Genomic DNA, 19,284 nt, shown 5'->3' with positions numbered 1-19,284 from the left:
AGAAGATTTTTCAGGAGGCTGTGAAAGACAGCAGTGTATGATGGGATTGTTTTGCCTTGAAGCAGTGTGGTTCTGTCAGGGTGAGTTAGGCCTCAGTGCAACAACATACAAGCTGAACCTTGAGGCTTAGTGCCACGCTCTCTCAACTCTGGCTTATTGGGGTTGGCACCATTCTGCCCAGTCAGGCTGAACCCAAAATCTTATGACTGTGCCCTGTGTCATTTTCAGGAACTAGGGACAACAAGAGTGATGTGTGCAGCCACGAAATACCAGCACTACTTCCTCCCTGGCTCATCACTTGGAACCATTCAAACATGGCCCCACCCAACCCCAGGAAGGGGAGGGGTGGTATTCAGGCATGTTCTGAGACCTCCTGACATATTTTCCAGCCCAAGCCTTCCAGGGCAACAACAGCATGCTGCCAGCTTTCTCTCTGTCCTCCTCGAGGGGGTCGGTGCACTTCTGCTGTGGTAGCGGGGCAAAGCTGGAGATTGGGGATTTCTGTGTGACTATTCTTGCTGGCATCAGAGCACCACTGCCAAACACTTACCTCTTCCCGCCTCCCATCCCTACCCCCCTTTCCTGCCAATCTCCACCCCTCCACCTCAATGGACATTGAACCATGGCTCATCGCATTAGGATGGAGGCATAGAGTCTCACAAACACCTCACGCCCTGACAACCTGAAGACAGCCCAGAAGCATGCTTGGGATGCGGGATAAGGTGAGTTCATGGTGGGAAGACGGAAGAGGACTACTGTACGTGCTCATCACTGTACCCCACAGCATGCAAGATCAGACTTCTCTTGCAAGCTTGTACTGTGAACTGAAAACCACAGGAGGCATTTAATGCATTGTAAGGAAAACACCCTCTCCTTAAATGGTCTACCTGAAGTTCAGGGCATTGTAATTGGTTGGCTGAAGACACAATTGGCCCTGGGAAGAGCTAAGCCTCAGGCACTGGGGTGGAGAGTCCATAGTACCTCTTCGTCCTCTGTCTGGAACAGTCACCAGGAAGTCTGGGCAGGCACTGAAATGTGGGGACCATTCTCTTGGTGTAGGAAGAAACTCACTGCCTGTGGGAAGACCGCTAGTGGTTTGACGTGTAGTCTGACCCTCCAAGTACAGTTTTAAGATCACAGATGAGCCCCCTCTGAAGCACTGGGAGGTGAGAAATGTCACAGTGATAGGTGCTGCTCTCCAACCATGACCCAGGCTTCCGCAGAGCTACAGAGACCAGATCCCATTCTCCTCCATTCACTACGTGAATGGGCCAAGTCGGCGAGCCCTTGTCAGGGTTTTGTAAGGCCCTAGTGTTTTACCAGAGGAGCGGGCCCTTGACGCCACAGAGCCCGGCCATAGCCCAGGACATAGCACAGTGATTCGAGAGGGAAGGGTGCACTGCTCTGAAGCTCAGGCCAGGGTAACCCAGAAAGGTCCCATTGCACATCCTGGCTATGGTGGCTCAGCCCCTGACAATCTGTGTGGTTTGGTTAGGCTCTGCAGACTTCTGGGAGCAAAGAGGAAGGAAACATGACTCTCAGGGATGCTGTGCCATCAAGCCCATCGATGTGTTTGTGGCCTCCACAGACAAGCTGCTAGCCCCAATGTGCCTTCACCCGTGCTGTCCCAGGAAGCTAGATGGGTCCCTTCGAAGTGATGGGTGTGGGGGTGCGTGTGCTGGTGGGAATGGGTGGCTCAGACACAAGGATCTTCCTCAGGGAGGAGTGAGCTGTTGGCTGAGAGCCCACCTGTTTAGCTATGCTGGCACTGGGGGAAGGGGTCCTTTTCTCAGGGACCATTTCTGTCACCTTAACCTTAGCACATGTGCCAGCATCCAAACAGACAGAGGGAACTGTCCATTCCTTGCCCCAGACTTATCCTGGGGGCTGTGCAATGGAACCACAGCCTTTAAGTCTGCTCATGAGTCATTGCAGGCCTAGAGTCTTGTTTTGGATTTAACCTTAGCATGGCTAGGCAGGGCAGTTTCAGAAGTCAGCCTTGAAGGTCAGTATTACAAACCAGGTAATGTGCAGGGGAGCCCCTGGGCTGGGCGGGGCCCCTGCCCCTCTGTCCTGGGGACCGTGGGAGCTCACTTCAGCAGCGGGAGGCAAGGAGACCTGAGGGTGGCCCTGGGTAGCAGGACCTCAGGGGAGAGGCGAGGATGTGCAGGTCGCTATTTGATGAAGGTGAGGACCCCATGTCATCTTCCAAGCACTGTGAGAGTCCACAGTGTCTTCATTCTAGGAAGGAGCTCGGCTGCCGGGGTTCACCATAAGAGTCCTTGGGAGGAGGGGCGCAGCTGAGTGGGAGCAGGGTTCAGATAAGCAGGGTGGTGGGGAGGCTGAAGGCAGTTAATGCTGGGTGAGACAGACTGAAACCAGAGCTGCCAGCCTTATCAGCCATCCATCACCGAAGTCCCGCAGATGTAAGGGGGAAGAATAGCCACAGTTATGTGCGTCCCGCAGCTGGCAGGGCAGAGACAACAACCCTGTCAGCCTGCCTCCTCATAAGGCTTAGTGTCTGCCCCTTCCCCAGGGCCCTCTCAAATGCCCATGGAGCAGGAACAGAAGTGTGGCTTCAGTGGGCTTAGGCTTCCTCCTTATCCAGGCTGCTAGAAAATCCTTTGTCTCCAGTACTGTTTCCCCTGCTACGTCTTCAAAGTCCCACACCTTCTGGCTCTGCTGGAATTAGGGGACAAGGACTGCTGAAAGCGGCTGGGCAGTCCCTGCCTCGCAGAGCATATAGCTCTGGGTCCCTTACCCTCTCTCCCTTCCTACTCTGTCTTTTCTCTCCTGATTTTTCCTGTTTAATGTCAAGTAAGCCAGCCAGGCTCCTTAGGGACCCACAGCTGCAGAAGCAAGCAGGAGTGGATTTTAAATCAGCAGAGAATTTTAGGAGTGAGTCAAATGGAAAAAAAGAGCTGGTATGTGACCCTGGGGCTCTGCTGCTCCCCGCGAGGGTGCAGCACCCACCCTGCATGCGTGGATCTTTGTGGGTATAGATCTCTATGGGTGCAAAGTTCCCAGTGTGGGGACGGCATCCTATGTGTGCACAGCACCCACTGTGTGTATGGATCCCCACGTGTGCACGACCCCCACTGTGCACATTGATTTCCGTATGTGTATGAATCCACATGCGCAGAATCCCATGTGCGCACAGCTCCCATTACGTGCACAGGTCCTTGTCCTTGTACAGCTCCTGCTGTGTGCACAGATCCTCACGTGTACACAGTTCATCGTACATGGTTCCCTATGTGCACACACATCGCCTTCGTGTGTGCAGATATCCTTGTGCACAGATCCTCTTGTGTGCGTGAATTCCCCTGTGTGTACAGACTCTATATGGATTCCCCTGTGTGTGCAGACAGACCCTGTACTCCTACAGAGGACGACATTTCCACGGCAGGAAAAGGTCAGAGCTGCCTCCCAGTCCAGACAATAAAACAGGAGTCAGTAAACACCAGGCTCTCTCTCGGGGCTCCCAGCCCTGCTCCAAGGAGCAGAGCAGACATGGAGACTTCAGAACAGCGCAGTAGCGGGCACTTGCCTAGCATGCCCGGGGCCCTGGTGTGCATATCTAGCCCCACAACCTAGCTTCATAAGTAAATACATCCTAGCGGGGGAAGACTCAGGACCTCCAAGCCCCTGCTCAGGTTTCTAGACTTAGCTGAAAAGCAGAACAAAGGAGAAAGAACCATGGAAGGAAGCCTAACCAGGGGACCAATGTTGGAAGCTGTTGGCAGACTGAGACCCTGGCGTTCACTGGCTGGCTGGTGGCTTTGCCTGAGCAGTCCATCCTGGAGGGACACACCTGGCCCAGGAAACCTGATCCTGGGTGCCCCAGCTTTCTGGCAGAACAACTCAGAAACCATGGTTATATTTTGTTTAAAAAAAAAAAAAAAACCTTTGTCCTTGGAGGACTTTCAAAATTGAGTTCTTACCTCCCAGAACTCCAAACAGACCCCCACAATCATCACGGAGCAAAATCAGGCTCTAGGTTGCAGCACTCTGCTCCTGCAGGGGCATAGCTCAGGAGTCTGAGTGTTTTTACAGACCATTAGCTCCTGATGGGGAGGCAGAAAGAGGCGACGCTCAGTCACGAGGCCAGCGGGAGCCTTAGGGAGGCTGGGATGAGAGCAACAGGCTTCAGTTCCTACACGCTTCCCAAGGACTGTCTGTTATGTAAGGCAGGGCATCCTGGCACAGGAGGGACACCGGGTTTGTGTTTCTGTTGAGGCCACAGCATGAAAGTGGAAAACCAGGATGATGCATTTTCCTGCCTCCTCTCTATTTGATGGCCTTGGAGGTTCTGAGAAGGCAAGTCAGTGCAGGTGGACCTCTGTTCTCCCCCTCTGAGATGCAGAGGGGCTGGAACTACAGCCCTCCCAGGCCACACCACACAGATAGCTTCATGTGTGTGAAGAGGGGAGATAAAGGTGGGTGTGGCTGGGAAGCCCGGGTCCTCAAGGCCCTTCTCTTCTCTAGAGCTGGGAAGTCCCTGCACTCCATCTGAAGGGTGTGCTGTTCCTCCAGGCATGCAGGTACAGGGTGCTCACGGGACTCGTGCAGATGAACGGATGGGGCCACTCAGCCTGGTGGCTGAGCTGAGCTGAGATTGATGACATAGGAGACCCCACAGCAAGGCAGCTTGCCTAGCTTGACTTAGGGCGGAGTCCAGACTTTCCAACCATGCTCTTCTTTTTAGAAAGAGAACCTACACCTTCTAAAAGCCCCACGAAGTCTCTTCCCTGGGACTCTACCTCCCAGCCCAAGAAGGCTGAGGTCACAACTGAATGCATGAGCGAGGGAAGGAGCAGGCTGGTGGTTGGGACAGCGATTGGTACAGATAAAGGGGAGCCACCTCTCCTACCATCAGGGGACAGGCTCCCTCAGCTGGGCCTGTGAGAGATGAGCCCTGGGTGAATCTGGCCAGTGCCCCCACTCACTCAACAATATGCTAATTATGAGTAATGGCCCAATATATCAGTGGCCTGAGGTTCCACACACAGCCTGCACCCTCCCCAGAGAACCCGCACTTGCCAGCTTTGAGTCAGTCCACCCAGTGGTCACTGTTCATCCCAGACTCTATTTACTCTGCTGTTAGCTAGTCCTTCATAAACTATCTCTGTTCATTCCCCTTAGCAAGCCCTTCCATACCCCATGGCACCAAAGCAGCACCCCTTCCCTTCTGCATATTCAGAGAGCTGCCTGTGCGCACTGACCAACAGACCAGCTCCCCAAGGATGTACATACTGCAAAAGCAGTAACCAGGCCCTGGTCTTCATGGGTGTGGTTTCAGAGGGCATGTTGATGTAGAGCCAGGGCCACAGGGCAGAGGGAGGCAGAGATGCCTAAGGCACTAGAGCAGTGGTCTGACAGAAAGGTACACATAGCGGGGCTTGTCGTTTATAGCAACGGGATTCAGAGAGTTGAGGATACCCAGTCTTAGGAGAATGGGCTGGGACTGTCCCGGGCTGAGACTGTCATTTGGTAGTAGAGAATTCATTTTTCAAGTTCTTCAATAACCAGGTTCACCAAGACAGGGCCAATCGCAAGCCTCTAAGAAACTCAAGCCAGGTAAAGAAAGATGAGACCCAAGTGAGCAGAGGTTCACAGCAGAGGCTGTGCTGTCTCAGGATGGGTTGCTCATACTCTGGCCTTTCTGTGTCTGGGCAGTCTCCTCCAAGAAAAGCCTATGGCGCAGCTTGATCGTACGGGGCAGCTTGATCGTACAGCGCAGCTTGATCGTACGGGGCACTCTTCTTGTTGCATTATGACTTGACTTCTTATGACTTGGGTGTTTCAGCCCCAAGAGTGAGGTCCATGCTCCTACATTCAACACGCCCATCCTCACCACTGTCTGCAACCTTAACACTTAAACATTCAGAGGCAGTCGGCTCCAGAAGATGGCCTGCTATAAAGGGAGGTGCACAGACTCCTACTATGAGCCCTGACATTCTTCAGTCCCCACTAAATTTATCCCAGGGGTCACAGGCAGACAGCAGAGACTGTTGGAGACTTAACTCCATGTAGTCACGCCTGCTCTTGGAGGAACATGCTCCTGTGTGGCGTCTCCTAATGAAGCAGACTCCAGAGCAGGGTGGAGAGCACCTGGGGGAATACTGGGCCCCTGCTGCTACTTGTTACATCAGAGCCAAGGGGCAGGAGCTGACCCACAACCCTCCCAGCCGGGCTCTGACAATCACCAGACCCCTGCACACCGAGCAGGTCTGGAGATTCCCATGGCCTTAATAAGTCCTGGGGCCCCGCTGGATGGCGGGGAGGCTGCCTGCTTCTGCTCCTCAGGATGCTCTGAAAGGACCACTGGCTGCTGGCTACTGAGACTGGAGGGTTGTAGGAAAGGTTCTTTGTGGGGATAATGCTGCAAGGTAAGGTGAGCTCTGACAGCACAGGGTGGCCACACGTGACAAAGAGCTAAGCCTAGGACATGTCTGGAGGGAGGGCACCCAACACACAGGCTTCAGCTTTCTACCGTGCCTGGCTGTCCTCACCCTGGAATAATGCAGCCCTCTCTACCCGGGGGCCTGCACTGTCCCCTTCACCTTCTACCTGCATGTGATGAGTGTTAGCTTGCTCTTGAGGACTGCTCAGGCCATCCATTATCGCACGTGCTCCCCAAAACGCACTCAGCTGTTTTACACGGTACCCCTGAAACAGCAGAAGCCGCTGAAGACCCCTCCTGGCTTCTCTGTGTAAATCTTGACACCTCTGTTGTCCCAGCTCTCACAGTCTCGCAACTTTGAAATGGCTACCTATGTGATTTGGTAAAGAAATGGCGTAGTGACGAGTTTCCAAACACTGCCTTGTAAGCAGAACTGGTCATTCAAAGCCATGTTCTGCTGTATTCACCAGCTGAGACTTCTCTGTATAGAAATCTGCCACCTCTCTCATTTGGCATATACAGGATAGTATCTGATCTTTTTTCCGTGTTGTGTTGGTTGTGTGTGTCTGTGTGTGTAGAAGTCAGAGGAAACTCTCTGGTGTCTTTCCTCAGCCACCACCCACCTTTTATTTTTGAGAGAGAGAGAGAGAGAGAGAGAGGGTGAGGATCTCTCACCGGCCTTACTGAGGGTAAGCTTAGCTGGCTGGCCAGCAATCCTAAGGAATCTGCTTGCCTCCTGTCCCCAGCACTGGGATTTCAGGCACACACAGACTACCAGACTTGGTTTCTTTTCTTTTCTTTTCTTTTTTAACATGAGTTCTGGGGATCTGAACTTGGGTTTTCATGCTTGCAAGACAGCACCTTACTGATTTAGTCATCTCCCTAGCTAGCCGCTGGCATCTTTTTGGCTCACAATAGGGGGCAGTGGGCTATTGCTGATGTGTGAGGGACTGTTGAACTCTGTCCTTGGTAAGAGCTGAGCTCCATCAAAGCTTGCTCATGGGTCCTACTGATTCCGAGTGACACTTGCCTTGCTGATAGGGTTGGGGGCAGGGATCCTGAAAGACAATTGTATCATCTGCAAATATTTATCTTCTACTCTTCAGTAGTCCTGTCTGTTTTTAGTTCCTGTGGAATTACTTTATCATTATTATTATTATTTTTTTTTTTTTTAGATCAGCACGCAAGGTTTTAGAAGCCACTGTGGCATTTTTGAATGAGGTGTGCTTTGCCGATTCTCTTTCTCCCTTGCCATCCCCTGTGGAATTACTTTAAAAGACAAAAACAGTCTTCCCAGACACCCCTGCTGATGCAACACAGAGCCTGCTGCTCCTAGCTGCCGGACAGGAAGAGGCTCCTGTCAGTCACTGACGCTCAAGTAGCAGAGCGATTGTTTCAGGAGCGCTACTGCACACAAGCTTCAGACCCACGCTTGCTCTCTTTCCTGACTGTGGGTGCTGGCTGACACAAATGAGCAAAAGAACAAGAATACACTGAATGCTCCTTAGCACATTTTGCCAAAGTATGTTACAAACTTTGTAAATATATCCATGTTAAACTATGTCCCATAAAGACACCCTCCTCCTTCTCGGACGATGTATTCTTTAGAAAGATTGATACATTTATTTTTCTTTCAAATATCCTAGAATTTAAGCTTCTGGGGAATTTGATTTCTTTTGCTTCTGTTGGGTTGCTCACTGGCCTTGGGGGGAGTCATGGTGAAGGCTCCTGTGGGTTCATACACTTTCTTTCTCCTGATGTGGTTTCTGGCATGATGACATCATAGGTGAGGGCTTTGTCTCTGCCACTGCTGCTGGCACTCAATGCTGCCTAACAGTGGGGTGCCTGGGTTAGGGAGCAGGACTCAGCTAGACACAAGCCCTCCCAGATGGACGTACTCCCATTCACCATCTGCTCTGGCTTCACGCATCCTATGTCTGTCTATCTGTGTGTATGTGTGTGAATATGCACATTTGTATATAAAATACTTTATTTTTAATTATGTATATTTGCATGTGGGTGCAAGTGCCTGTGGAGGTCAGAAGAGGGCATTGGAGGTCCCAGAGCTGGTGTTACAGGTGATTGATTGTGAGCTGCCTGACACGAGTTCTGAGAACAAAATTTCGATCCTCTGCAAGAGCAACAAGTATTCTTAGCCACTGTACTTATTTTTGTGATAAGATCTCACTGTGTTTCTGAGGCTAGCCTGGACCTTTCTGTGTAGTTGAGGCTGGCCTTCAACTTTATCTGCATAATTTATTAATTGGGGGTATTTATGTGTGCACCTATGTATGCAGTCGTGTGTGCTCACGTATGTGAGCAGGGTGGGATAGTTTTCTTCAGCATCTCTCCACCTTATTTTTTGAGACAGGATTCCTCACTGAACCTCTCAGTTAGGCTGGTTGACTTTTGAGTCCCAGGGACCTTCTTGTCTCTGCCTCTGCACTGCTGGGATTGGAGGCATGTACCACACCACTCACCATAGCACCCGACTTTTGTGTATGGGCTTGGGGTTAAGCCTGGGTCCTCATCATCCTGCAGCAAACTAGCATCTGAGCCGTCTCCCCATCACCGTAAGCTCACTTCAGTGTTCCTGTCTCAGCCTCCCGAGTGTTGGGATTATGAGTGAACAGCACCACAGACGCCTTGTGGTCTCTAATAGTGAGCTTCCTGGCACTAATATCAGTAGTCTCTAACGGGCACAAATCATCATCGTCTAGGTTTCTTTCTTCCCGAAATCCCGGTCTCCACAGCTAGTTACAGGGCTGGAGACTTGAACCCTGACCTGGAGCCTGGGCCCCTCCTGCATCCACTTCCATCCAGCCCCAACAGTTCATAAAGCCCATGGCCAGCCACCTCCTTTGTCTTTTCTTTCTTTCTCTATTGCATCAGAATCTTCTAAAGTAAACTTTCACCCAGCCAGGGCTGTGCTAGGCCAGAGGGCTTTGCCAGGGATCTGTGAGGTAACTTTCCATCTGTTTATTTATGCTTTGCTACTTGGGGCAGGGGAGAAAAGCACAGGGACCCAGGACTCCCAGAAGCTCAGCTTCTGAGTGGCTGACATCATGGGAATTTGCATGGCCTGACTCACGGTATCCCCTGGTGAAGGAGTGGAAGTTCACAGAGTGCCCTTGGCTCCTGTGTCACCAGGAATTTGCAGTGTTGCAGCTGCTTGAAGCCCAGCCCTTAAAGATGGTGTGAGATCCCATAGTTTCTAGCTACATGGAACACAAAGCCACAGGGACCCTCTATGGAAATGCTGGCCAGCATCATGGAGTCATCCAAATTTCCTATCTTTCATCTCTTGGCCAAGTCCACCTTTATCCAATGAGGAAGTTGCTGTAACTTTTCTGTTCCAATGGGCAGTGCGGTCAGAGGGTCCTGAGGTGGCTCTCTTTTCTGCTGACCCCTGAAGGTGACACCTCTTTCTCCTGTCATCAGGGCTCCTTGAGGGGCGGCTGGCCAGCCCGTTTCAACCCAGAGAAGAAAAATAGAACTGAGTCCTCTGTAGCACAAGAGAGTAACGCTCACCAGCTGCCCCGCCTCCCTCCCTGGCTTGCCTGGTTCGGTCAAACCATTTCAAGGGAACGCCAACAACTGCCTTCCACTGCGACAGCACTGCTCCTGGAGCCTTCTAGTGGCAAGAAGACAGTGAATCCACTCGCTGTAACACGCACTGGTTCTGTCCTCCAGTCCTTCTGGATTTCAGTTATGCTTCTCTGTGAAGTCACGGACAGAGCCTCTTGAGGAGGCTGGTCACAGGGAGAAGACTGGCGTGGCAGAGAGAGCATAGAACCCAGAACCTGGAACTTAACTGTGAGAGTCCGCTCACATCTGGAGGACAAGTCAGCAACTCCCATTCAATTCGGACCCGGTGGCCTCACCTACCTGGGTCACCAGGTGACACAGCAAGCTCAGTGACATCAAGAAGCATGACAGAAGAGACATTTGCAGCCCTTGCTTGTAGCCACAGAATTCACGAAAGTCAAAAGTGGGAAGCAGGCAAGTGCCCATTCACAGACCAGTGAATATACTTAATGCTGTACAACACAAACTATCAATTAGCCTTAAAAAATGAAATCCTGTCATAGCTGTGACCTGGGTGCGCCTTGAGGCATACCCTAACTGAATGAGCTAGTCACAAATGATAAAAATTGTGGGATTCCTGTCATGTGAGGTTCCCAGAGGCAGAAAATAGAATGATACAAGAGCCAGGGCAGGAGGTGGGAGTTGGTTTTTAATGAGCATCACCCTTGGGGATGAGGATGCAGAGTTGGGGGCACTGATGGTTCTGACAGTGAGTGTGAGAGGAATTAAGCCTGACAAACAGTACAAGCTCGGTCAGCACCACAGAACCACACACCTAAAAAACAGTGTAAGTGTGGTCAGAGACAGAACCACACACCTAAAACACTAAGGGTGGCAAACGTTATATTGTGTTTTAGAATTTAAAGCACAAAACAGGAGATATCTCTGCATGGTAGCTGGAAGGCAGATGACTCACGGCCAGGGTCTCTGTAACAGATCTTCACACCCTCCTCACCTTTTGGCAATCACATCCCTAGAAGAGTCTCCAAATAGAGTTCCTGGGTCAGTTCTAGGGGTTCAGGGTCAACTTTGTGCCCTTGAGTGTCAAGGCTAGCCCAGGTGAATGTCATTTCTTTCACCCACCTGAACTTCAGCTCAGGGAAACGGTGTTCTAGGCTGCCACGGTAAGATCTGCCTAGGCTATGGCTGGGGCTCAGGGCTCAAAGAGGTGTGTGTGGGGGTTGGTGGATCAGGACGGTGGCCTTAGGTACATACCCCATGTGTGTCAAGTCTTCTAGCGATTTCTAACCTGAAGCAGAGCTACTGATTTTCAAGAGAGAATCTAGCCGGGTTTCGGTAGTGACCAGGGGTGTATGTGCTTTGCAGGGACTATGATAACATCTACCTGCGGGTGAAGAAGAAGACAGGCACATCCAGGGAGCAAATGTGGGATCCCAGTACATGCCCACAAAACTTCCAGTAGTTGGACAACTAGCCAAACAGGTGATCAGTGCTAGCTCCATCTGCAGGAATCTTCATGTCATGGACACATGGCCTGCGTACACCGGGACAGTTTAGAATGGCTGGTCTTACTGACGCTCTTACAGGAGGGCTCCGGCCCTTCCGTCTTGTAGAGATTTGTGAAGGAACCTGTCAGGAATGCTTCTCAAACCTGGTGCCTGAGACAGAGGAGTGGAAAGGTCTCGGTTCCCTTGGGGAAGCCGAGGTCTGTGATGTTCATCTGATGTTGCTGTCCCCAGAACCAGCCTGGGGACAGGTTCGCCTCCACGTACCAGTTTGGAAACACACTCTGCACCTGCTGTGGGTATCTGAACGTCACTCCTCCTCACTTCCACGTTGTTGGATATTGAAGCATCCAACTTACTTCCGTCCCGTTATTTTGTAACAGAGCAGAAAAACGCCAAGCAAGGAAGTATCGGGGATGTGTTGCCTTATGCCTGGACATCTGTGACCAAAAGCACTGGAGGGACTCCTTGGCTTTGCGAGAGGCTTCCTCCTGGGCTGAGGTGGCATCTTGCAGTGGTTTGCGTTAGCGTATTTCTGAAGGTCAGCCATGGTTGTGGAACATCTCAGAGGCTTGCTGCTCACTTCTCTCTTTGGAGAAATGTCTACCCAAACTTTTGGCTCACTTTTTATTCAGATTGCCTTAATTTAATTGTTGAATCTCTGGGCTCTTTATATATTCTGGACATTAATGTGTGGTGCCTGTGTGCATGTGTGTGCGTGTGTGTGCATGTGTGAGAGAGTGAGCACACTCACCCGTATAGACACCAGAAGCTGATGTCAGCGGTCTTCCTCTGTTTGATACTGGTTCTCTCAGGGAACCCGAAATCCATTGTCCCAGCTGTGAGCTCCGTGTCTGCTCCACAGCGCTGGGTTTGCAGGTGTGTTTCCCCACACCCAGCTTTTTATGTGGGTGCTGGGAGAGCCAGTCGTCTCTCCAGCCCCTTGGGTATTAACTCTATCAGACTTGTGGTTTGTTCTTCCCAATCCGTGTGTGACCTTCCTATTGCTCTTGAATCTTCTGATGCAGAGAAGCCTTAAGGCTTCCTGGTACCAAGACTGTTTTTGCCTTCTGTAAGTTCTGCCCAGAGCCCAGATTGCTATTTGAGAAAATGCAAACCTCTGTCTCCCCAGAAGCAGAGCCACAGCAGTGGACTAGTCTTTTTCCTTCTCTCTCTCCTCAAAGCTCCTTCCTTTAACTGCTCTTTGCTGAACTAGGAGTAAACTCCCAATCCCATGTAAATCGGTCCTGCTCACGCCTAGTGTGACTTTGCTGGCCTTATCTCTCTGTTTCGTCTTCCCCAGACTCATCCTTGGCAAGTCTACACCTAAACCATTTGCTTGCCATTCCCTGCTGCTGCAGTTTGCCGATTCACCCCTCCTTAAATCCCCACAGCCTGCTCGGAACGCTTCGCCCACCAGAGGCCCCCCGCCCAGGTTAGGCCAGGCCATCAAACTCCCATATATTCCCAAACACTAGGGTGACACAAGCCTTGCCACCACCCTGGACACACAATGATAGATTCTCTCCTTGTTTGTGGCCTGGACACCTGATGCCCACTGAGCCTTTGAGACCTACTTTCTGCCTCTAGAAACTCACTCTGTCACAGAGAGTTCTAGCACATGACATCAGCAAAGGCTGCTCTGAGAATGTGCTTGTCATGGACACAGTCGCCCCACGGTTGCCTGCATGCCCGCTCTTCTCCCCCAAACCCCAGGAAATGCCATTTCCATTTCCTGGGGCATAGCTTGGAAGGGGACCAGTGTCTGGGGCAGCTGTGCCCCTAAGTTCAGTGGGTTGTGCCCCTTGCCATGTGGAGACTCCCCACTCTGCTTCTGGGACATAGGGAGCAGACTTACGGCTTTCCTTTCCTGCCTGACTGTGGAGGCAGATGAAGCCTGCTGTGAGCCACTGTCGGACAGCAGCCCCGGCAGAGCAGGTGGGAGCTTGGGGCCTCCAGTGTCAGTGCCTACCTGAGCTCATTCTAGATTGTTATGCTTGATGAGAGGCTTTCCCTCAAGGCATCAGGAGCCAGGCGCAGGAAGGCACAGCTGGGCCAGTACATGCAGTCTCTGGGGCTGGTGTCAACAGGACCGGGTCTTCCGGAGTAACGTACGGACAAGGAGGAGACTGGGCAATGCCAGCTGTCTTCTCAGCCTGCAGTTTTATGGGAACTCTAGTTCTATTTCATCCATCTTTTGCTTGTTTGCTGAGCCTCCTCTAGACTGGGTCTCTGATGCTGCTTGACGCTGATCTTTAGCTTTGGCCCATCTCCTGAGGCCTTCCCCATCCTTTTTCTTGGTCCCAGAACCATACCCAAAGCCGCCCTTGGCTTTCTGTGGGATACTCTCCTCACCATCCACCTTAGACACACTCCACTGACCCCGATGGAGGTGGCTCCCTCATCAGTTTCTAGTTCTTAGCACTTGGACGGTGGTGAAGCTTCACACACACACACACACACACACACACGCACACACACTCGGCCTGTCGGTAGGACTCAGCCACCCCTCTGTGCATGCAGTGATGCCTCAGGTGCTCACCAGTCCATGGCTCACTTGGTGATAGGCCCTCTGCTCTCTGGGGAAGGAAGCTGAACATGGGCTCACAAATGACTCTGACAGGGGCTCACTAGATGTCATAACTAAGGACCATCACTAGAGGGCGTTCTGGTACCTGGAAGCCTCAGGGGTTACAGTAAGTGTTAACAGGGATGACTAGAGCTTTCCCACAGGTGGACACTGGCAGCAGCTGCTAGAGAAGGTCAGAAGGGTGTCCTCCTTAAAGTGACATCAGAGAATGCCATGTTTTAGGGACCAGCATCTGGACCTCTGCCTCTCTGTTCTTTGTGGGCACTGGGCATGGTGTGGAGAGGTCACACGTGATGCAGAACTGAAGCAAGACAGGGCACGGGCAGTCAGGTTGGTCAAACTGCTGGAAGTGGGTGGGCATCAGGGTAAAGGAACCAACATTTGGCAAGTAATGCCACCCACGCTGTGGGACATATAGCTCCTATTACTCTAATAACAGTGTGAGTCAGATCAGCTTGCGGATAGGAGGACAATGTGAAGGACAGTTCGAGAGGGTCAGGCCAATCGTCCCTGCGGAGCACCACAAGGCAGGGAAATGAGAAAGGCCCCATAACAGGGAGAGACATTTGATAACATTTGACCTCTTCCTTGTCAACTTGACTGGGTTTAGAATCACCTGAGACACAGCTCTTGGTGTGTGAGGACTTTTCCAGAGAGTTTTAACTGGGCGTGGAAGACATCTCCTAAGTGTGGATGGAAGATTCTTTGGATGGGGAGGGGGTCCTGGACTGAACAGGGAGGAGGAAGGGAGCTGGGCACCAGCAATCATCTCCCTGCCTCCTGACCGTGCCTCCTGCTGCCTTCTGCCCTGCCCTGCCCTGCCCCCCTTTAATGAGCTGCAGCCTCAGTGAGCCCAAAGAAACGCTCCCTTCCTGAGGCCGATTTATCAGACATTTTGTCACAGCGGTGAGAAGCAGATTCAGCGTGGCACAACAGTGGGAAATGGGTCCCAACAAGGAGACACATGAATTGCTACTTATTCACACTACACACGGAAAGGCTATTTGCCATGGAGGGTATCAAGGGCTTCTGCAGAGAGAAGGAGCTGATTTCTTATGCCTCAGTAGGAAAACAAGCCCCCCTCCCAAAACAGCTTGCCCTTGACCCCTGAGCGTATAAAGGCCCAATCTACAGGCTTAGGGGTAGATCTTCCAGGTCACAGGCACAGAGGCTGTGACACACTTCTGGCAGTGAACACATCAGGCCAACTGGAAGCAGTTGACAAGAGTATGGGAAGTGCCAGCAAGTGCCTGGCTATGACCCAGGTCAGCTTTCACTGTTAGGAGGTACACACAGCAGCTGGGATGAATGCTCGTCTTGTATTTGCAAAAACATATCTCACTAGGAACCGGGGCATGTTTTATAGGGGGAAATGGAATTTTGTAGGCAATTTGCTGAAAGCACAGGCTACCTGGGTTAACTTCCTAGCCTCTGCCTGTTGCTATCCAGTTTCTGGAGACCTCAGTTTTCCTATCCATGAAATGAAAGAAGCCCAGCCTCCCTGGGCTTTTTTGAAGATAAATGTGAAAGAATGGTGTGGACCATTTGAACCTACTGCCCTCTCTGGCCCTCTGCCTTTGCAGGGCAAGGATGTCTGTACCCCCAGGAGCAATAGAAGGGACCCTCAGTCACCATGCAGCCAGATCCTCTGAACCTTGCACGCTTGGAGAATCCAGGAGCCTCTGATCTTACTTGAACCCCACCCCAGATTCCATACTCTGGATCCTGTGGAAGGAGAAGACAGAGACAGAGATTCCACCACCGTGGTACCCTGGTACTCGGTGCTCAGGAAAGGGGATGGGCAATCAGTGTTACCCAGCACCAAGATACAAACCCTGGGAAGGCACATGGGCATGGCATGGGGGGCCTACTGTCTGTGCAGTCCAGACATGGACAACCTCACAGCAGGTGTCTGTGGTAGTTTATCCTCAGGGTACCCCGAGACCCCCCAAGACCTCAGCCCACTAGGACATCAGCTCCACAAGTACTAACTGGTCTGTTTCTGACTTGCTCAGCTTCTGTTCCAGTAGGGTCCAGCCTTCCCCCCTGATCTCTCTTCCTCAGGCTGACCTGGCTCTTGGGCTGGGTGGGGCATCCTTAGAGCTGAGAGCCACCTCCCACCCTGCACCCCAGGGACCAGTCAGACTTTCCTGCTTTGTTTATTCACACAGCCAGGAGACACAAGCTCCGCTCTGAGTCACCCTGCTCCCAGGGCTCTGATTCATGGAGGAGGCCCCTGCAGGGGACTGACCCCAGCCATTAACTTCTTGCTTCCTTGAGGTCTCTACAAAAGGAATGCATGGTTTTGAATCATGGACGAAGGTGCAGACCTATGAGAGCTTGGCATATTTATGGTAGAGAGAGCGGCAGAGGCTATCTGAGCGTGGGAGTGCTTGCCCCTCACCTCTGGCCACTTCCAGCCTAGCTGATGGAAACTCACAAAAATGTCAGTCATTACTCTCAAAAAGATTTGGTCATCTGGCAAGCATGGCCCTGGAATTTGCCAGAAGTATGCGTCAAACGTGTGAAAGAAAACAGGAATAACAAAAATTAGATTACGAACTAAGACTCCAAAAGGAGACACAAGAGTCAGAGGCAGGTTGTCTCCAGCCTGGGGAATGGCTCGGCTGGGTGGTTCGTCTTATGAAGGGGCTGTGGAGAGCAGGTCCCAGGAAACGGGACGTGCAGGGGACCCAGGTCAGAAGCCAAGTTCACATGGTGACACCGGCCCTCCCCGGTCCCAAGCATGTGCCTCACACAACATCAGCTGGGACCTAGGTGCTGAGTGACCAACATTTCGCCCCGCAGAAGGGCGACACAAACACCTGCAGGTGAGCGGCCTCCTCCCACTCCCAGGACTGAGGTGGCTTTAAATGGCTCTTCTGGGCATGGCTCTGGGAGTTGTCAGTGAGTTCACTTAGGTGCTTTTGTGTCTGTTTCCTGCTTGCTTCCACTGTCTGCAGCAGCCAGCGACTAGCATAACCTCAAACGTACCCAGAGTACAGAATGCAGAGAGGAGCCAGAATTCGGAGGCCAGTGGGAAGATGAGTGAGTACACAGGGATTGAGGGATCTCGTGGCAGGTGGCCCTGGCAGAGCTCAAGGTACAGCCCGATGCTCCTAAGGGCAGCCCTGTGGTCAAGGCGAGCTTGTGAGCTACGCTGGCCTAAGGCAGCCTAGCCGACACTTTCCAGAGGAATGTGCCAGGTTAACCCAGCAGTCACTGTGAGGACAGGGGCGGGGTCACCGGTGCGCTGAGGAAGGCATGGCACTGTCTTTCAAAAGCCACTTTCTAGTCTTTGTTGTGGAGCCAGGGATCAAATGCAGGGCCTGCAGCATGCTGGGGCCGTTGCTCCATCACTGAGCCACCTTCCTAGATCACACAAGTAGGATGCAGAGAGAAAATTCTAGCGAGAACCCATTCCCTGGGGAGGCAGGGGCCATTGGGATAGCATGGTGAGGTCACTGCTTCATAGAGGTAGGCAGGGGGGCGGTTGACCTCCCCTGTAGGAAGGGGTGCTGGGCAAGCTTTGTCTGTAAGAACCACCGCCATCTCTGTCTATGCTTGCAGGTAGCAGAAGCGATGCGAGGCACCTGTTCACCATTTGGAGAACATGGTTGTGCCTGTCTGCGCTCACTGCTGGCGTCAGGCTGCTTCAGCTACGGCAGCCTGAGGGTTTTCTACTTTGCATGGCACGATGGAATGAAGACGGGGGAGGGGTGTGTGTTCACATGGCTTTGCAGTGCGCGGCTTCTTTTTTTTGTCATTGTCTCGTTTACGGATTGAACGCCATGCTGCCGTGGGTAGGAGGAACGGGCGTGCACGGGGCCCGGTATTGTCTGTAGGCACCAGGGGCTTCAGCTTGCCCTGCAGACAGAGAACTGAGCTGCAAGGAAAAGCCGTTACGAGGAAAGGCAGATGTCCCCTCGTACGTCGTCCAGGGGCACTGGCTCTGGCAGCGCTCCCTCTGAAGAACGGCGCCCTTCCGTCAGTGTGCTTAGAGTTTTCAATCTGGGATTACCTGATCTCATCCTGCAGAGTTTCAATCTGGGATTACCTGATCTCATCCTGTAGAGTTTCAATCTGGGATTACCTGATCTCATCCTGCAGAGTTTTCAATCTGGGATTACCTGATCTCATCCTGCAGAGTTTTCAATCTGGGATTACCTGATCTCATCCTGCAGAGTTTCAATCTGGGATTACCTGATCTCATCCTGTAGAGTTTTCAATCTGGGATTACCTGATCTCATCCTGTAGAGTTTTCAATCTGGGATTACCTGATCTCATCCTGTAGAGTTTTCAATCTGGGATTACCTGCTCTCATCCTGCAGAGTTTTCAATCTGGGATTACCTGCTCTCATCCTGCAGAGTTTTCAATCTGGGATTACCTGATCTCATCCTGCAGAGTTTTCAATCTGGGATTACCTGCTCTCATCCTGCAGAGTTTTCAATCTGGGATTACCTGCTCTCATCCTGCAGAGTTTCAATCTGGGATTACCTGCTCTCATCCTGCAGAGTTTCAATCTGGGATTACCTGATCTCATCCTGCAGAGTTTTCAATCTGGGATTACCTGATCTCATCCTGCAGAGTTTTCAATCTGGGATTACCTGCTCTCATCCTGCAGAGTTTTCAATCTGGGATTACCTGATCTCATCCTGCAGAGTTTCAATCTGGGATTACCTGCTCTCATCCTGCAGAGTTTCAATCTGGGATTACCTGATCTCATCCTGCAGAGTTTCAATCTGGGATTACCTGCTCTCATCCTGCAGAGTTTCAATCTGGGATTACCTGCTCTCATCCTGCAGAGTTTTCAATCTGGGATTACCTGATCTCATCCTGCAGAGTTTCAATCTGGGATTACCTGCTCTCATCCTGCAGAGTTTTCAATCTGGGATTACCTGCTCTCATCCTGCAGAGTTTTCAATCTGGGATTACCTGCTCTCATCCTGCAGAGTTTCAATCTGGGATTACCTGCTCTCATCCTGCAGAGTTTCAATCTGGGATTACCTGCTCTCATCCTGCAGAGTTTTCAATCTGGGATTACCTGCTCTCATCCTGCAGAGTTTCAATCTGGGATTACCTGCTCTCATCCTGCAGAGTTTTCAATCTGGGATTACCTGCTCTCATCCTGCAGAGTTTCAATCTGGGATTACCTGCTCTCATCCTGCAGAGTTTTCAATCTGGGATTACCTGCTCTCATCCTGCAGAGTTTCAATCTGGGATTACCTGATCTCAT

At 51.7% G+C, this 19,284-nt stretch overlaps 1 protein-coding gene and 1 long non-coding RNA gene across 3 annotated transcripts in view; one reads left to right on the top strand and one right to left on the bottom strand.

The window, feature by feature from the left end:
- The window catches only part of LOC132648125 (uncharacterized), a 47,242-nt gene extending 37,000 nt beyond the window's left edge, over positions 1-10,242 (top strand). The window contains exons 4-5 of one of the 2 annotated variants that reach the window (XR_009586511.1): positions 229-722; positions 9,845-10,242. This is a non-coding gene — a long non-coding RNA (uncharacterized LOC132648125). Of the gene's footprint in view, positions 1-228; positions 890-9,844 lie in introns of those variants that run through there. The other variant, XR_009586510.1, reaches the window with a different exon arrangement.
- The window catches only part of Twist2 (twist family bHLH transcription factor 2), a 45,381-nt gene that overhangs the window by 13,461 nt on the left and 12,636 nt on the right, over positions 1-19,284 (bottom strand). The gene's annotated exons all lie outside the window — the stretch shown is intronic.

This window comes from Meriones unguiculatus, chromosome 15 (assembly GCF_030254825.1).
Source record: "Meriones unguiculatus strain TT.TT164.6M chromosome 15, Bangor_MerUng_6.1, whole genome shotgun sequence".
NCBI lineage: Eukaryota > Metazoa > Chordata > Mammalia > Rodentia > Muridae > Meriones > Meriones unguiculatus.
This window is presented reverse-complemented; position numbering and strand designations above follow the sequence as displayed.